At 49.0% G+C, this 3786-nt stretch overlaps 1 protein-coding gene across 1 annotated transcript in view; it reads left to right on the top strand.

The window, feature by feature from the left end:
- The window catches only part of LOC106814257 (SH3 and PX domain-containing protein 2A-like), a gene marked incomplete at its 3' end in the record, with an annotated part of 21090 nt that overhangs the window by 4229 nt on the left and 13075 nt on the right, over window positions 1-3786 (top strand). The gene's annotated exons all lie outside the window — the stretch shown is intronic.

Genomic DNA, 3786 nt, shown 5'->3' with positions numbered 1-3786 from the left:
GAGACAGAGACAGAGAGGGAGAGAGAGACAGAGAGAGAGAGAGAGAGACAGAGACAGAGGCAGAGACAGAGAGGGAGAGAGAGACAGAGAGAGAGAGAGAGAGACAGAGACAGAGGCAGAGACAGAGAGGGAGAGAGAGACAGAGAGAGAGATGCGGGTCGCCTGTTCGCGCGCTGCTACGACGGGTCATCTTTTACCAGACTGTAGACGTGCCCGCGTGTATCTGGCCAGGGTGTGAGGTACTGTGGCCACCTCACAAACCTGTTACTGCAGCGATCTGCCTGAGCAGCATAAACATGCTAATGGAGCTCTCTGGCCAAATATTGATTTTTACACGCCAAAAATTCCAACATAGACGCGAATGCCATGGGACAATCGATGCTGAGTGTGAGGGCGTAGATGAGTGGAGGCCGCTAACCCATTGCCGGACCCCACCTCAGATGCACCGCCGAACAAAGTAGAGTTATTTATTCGCGGCAAAAATCGAAAATATTGGATTTCATGCGTACGGGGGGCGGCCGAGGAGTTAGCGGCGCGTTTTGTTTACCGGGAAACTTTGCGACGACGTTATTTAGAATGAAAATATTGACCGGCGTTAAAGTGTACAGTCGCGAGACAACGGCGAACAATGCGGTTCGGGGTTTGAGCTGGGCCGTAGTGTGTATGTATAGGCATTGTCTAAGGCAATTCTGGAAGACGTACTGTCGCCATTGCTGCAGTAGCGCTTTGTAACAGCCTGTTTGCTCGGAGTTGTGCCTTATCAACAAGCCTTAGCGTAATTAGACTAAAATAATATACGGGCGAGGTATAGAACGTAAAATAGAAAGCGAAGTGTGTAGGCGGGGGTGTCCGTGGGTGTACAGACACCCGGTCGCATGCAAGTGACTTGCAGAGACTGAGCTCAAAGTAGACAAGGATAAGGGGATAACCCATCCAACTAAGACGCACGTCTTTGTAAGGGTTATATTCTACCATTACGGTGTAAGGTCCCTTAATTTCGAACACATTCAATTCCGTGTAGCTTACAATCAGTTCCGTGTTCAATTATTCACGATGTGTGTGCGTGTGCGTGCGTGCGTCCGTGAGTGTGTGTGTGTGTGTGTGTGTGTGTGTGTATGTGAGTGCGTGTGTATGTAGGCATTTATGCAATTCGTGGGCAAGGCTTGTCAAGGTACTAACGACTAATATTATATACAGTGTGGAAGTGTGAAATCCAGGTTAATTGTTTAGCTTGCCGCAGTCAGTCCTCATTATTTTCCTACCGTGAACCTCTCTTATAACATCGTCCGTCTTTCGCGGAACAAAAGATCTGACAGACACGCGCGTACAGTGCCCCGCGCGCGACTACAGCGCCCCCTACACCGTCTGCTCGTGTGTGGGACGCGCCCGTGTCAGGCGCGCGAGAGAAATCTGTTTCGCATTAGCTCGCTGATGTCCATTTTTTGATGAGCGACGCGTTTCATGAAGAGGCGACAATGGCCGGGTTCTTTTAAAACAGCGTCGTCTGTGAAACTCAGGAAACGTTTGGCGTGACCTTAGCTGTCAACCTTGGTTCGACAACGCGACACATACCTCCTACCAACTAGAGCAATTAGTTCTTTCTATTCATCGACAAATTAATGCAGGCCCTAGGAAAAAAAATATTCAGTGGACCCGTAGCGTGTCAGACGTGCGTGGTCAGAGTTACTGGTATTATATTTGCCATGGCCTTGCGAATAGCCTTACAGTTGTCCTATAGTTGTGATATGAGCGACCACAGAGGTAGCTGAGTCAGTGTGACAGTTGGGAAGTTAAAAATAACTCAAGTTATGTAAAACAGTACTAGTATTAGACACACACTGCATACGCCAATAAAAATTCGACCTTCTTAGTTCTACTGTCTCTGCTGGTCATTTATATATCTTTGGCAGCTGTACATGTATGCTCGTATGTTAGCTATCTCCGCTCACTGGCAACGTTCGTGTGTATCTACGCGTGTGTTGGGGGGGGGGGGGTGCGGCGGCGTGCGTGAGTGCTTGTGTGTGTCACTGTGGTAATGTGGGTGTGTGTGTGGTGTGTGGGGGGGGTGTGTGTGTGGTGTGTTGCGTGCGTGCGTGCGTGCGTGCGTGCGTGCGATGCGTGCGTGGTGCGGTGTGTGTTAGTGTGTGTGTAGTCTGTGTGCGTGTGTGTGTGTGTGTGTGTGCGTGTGTGTGTGTGTGTGTGGTGTGCGTGCTGTGCGGTGTACGTGTGTGGCGCGCGTGTGCTTGCACGTGTGTAAAGGCCTAATGTGCATGTGCAAGAGCGTGTTTCTGTGCGTAAACTATTATGTGTTCCATCCAGCAAACGCGCTTTCCGATGGTATCTTGACCCATTCCTTGTGTTTTCAGAATTTCCACAATGCCTGTCAAGCACTCTGGTAAGGCTCTTATGCTGACCTCGTTTGTTTCCTAACGTTTACCCTTATCCACAGCTATAATGGAAGAGCCCACTTGTAGCCGACGTCAGTAGGGTGCAACGGGCAACAAAGCGCGACGTTACACACATAAACATCAGAAACGTTAAAAACAATAAATGAAAAAAAAAGAACAAATAAATAACGATTCCGGTACGCTCACAATAAAAATTTCATCTTGTCTTCTGTTCGCTGTTCGGTGCTCTCGCTCTTGTTCCAACTCGGCCTCTCCCCTTTATAGGGCACCCTGCTTCACGTGGCTGTACCTGCTAGGTTTGTGGTGGAGGTGGTGGTGTCTACCCTTAGATATATACTAATATGTGCGCGCGGCGATAGCCATTCCAGCCAGCTTAGGTTTCCTCTTTCAGAGAAAGGTATGGCTGGGAAGAAAGGTTGCATTTCGCCGCGTTGCGTAACGATATGTGGTCGCAGGTGTGCCCCGCGCCGAGTGGGAAAGAATTAGCCTGCTGAGAAAGAGAGAGGGAAACTGAGAGACGCGGATGGAGAGAGAGAGAGAGAGAGAGAGAGAGAAGAGACGAAGAGAGATGAGAGAGAGCCGAGAGAGAGAGAGAGAGAGAGAGAGAGAGAGAGAGAGAGAAGCGAGAGAAGAGGAGCAGAGGAATAGAGAGAGTGTGAGAGAGGAGAGAGATGAGCAGAGAGAGAGAAGAGAGAGAGAGAGAGAGAGAGAGAAGACTAGAGAGAGAGAGGAGGAGAGAGAGAGAAGAGAGAGAGAGAGAGAGAGAGAGAGTATAGAGAGAGAGAGAGACGACGATGGAGGAGAGAAGCGCGAGATAGAGCTCAAAAAGTACCTGTAAAGAGCTCACAACTTTTTTCTAAGCGCTATCGATCAGAGGCGTATAATACGATTTATAAGCTTGCTCGCCGTACAATGGGCGCGTCTGCCTCTCTGCTGTTCGTAATGCGATATACAGAGGTATCATCAAGGATAATGAATGGTCTGATGACTGTATATAAGTATATTGCGAAGTAACCCAATCCTTATAGACCTAAATCTCCCAACTGCTATGGAGGAGTTATTCAGAAAGTTGCGTCGCATCATGTCTCTGTTTATGTGTTTATTATTTTGTTCACAATCGAATGGGACTGACGATGTAATCGTGAAAGCTAGATACTTGCGTTATTTGATGCTCGGCTGATCGCGATGCGTCGGTGTGCGTACCCTTGTCATTTTTGCGGGGTTGCCCACACTTGTAGCACGGAATGCCGCCGCGCGCGGATGCTACGGTGACTCTAGACTCTAGAGGAACTGAAATCGTTTTCTTTCTGGTAGAAATCGCGTGATAGTGTGGTGCTGTTGTGCTGCGCTGCCGGGGAGGAGTTGTGTGTGATTGTGT

The sequence above is a fragment of the Priapulus caudatus genome, unplaced genomic scaffold, assembly GCF_000485595.1.
Source record: "Priapulus caudatus unplaced genomic scaffold, Priapulus_caudatus-5.0.1 Scaffold893, whole genome shotgun sequence".
In the NCBI taxonomy this organism is placed as follows: Eukaryota; Metazoa; Priapulida; class Priapulimorpha; order Priapulimorphida; family Priapulidae; genus Priapulus; species Priapulus caudatus.
This window is presented reverse-complemented; position numbering and strand designations above follow the sequence as displayed.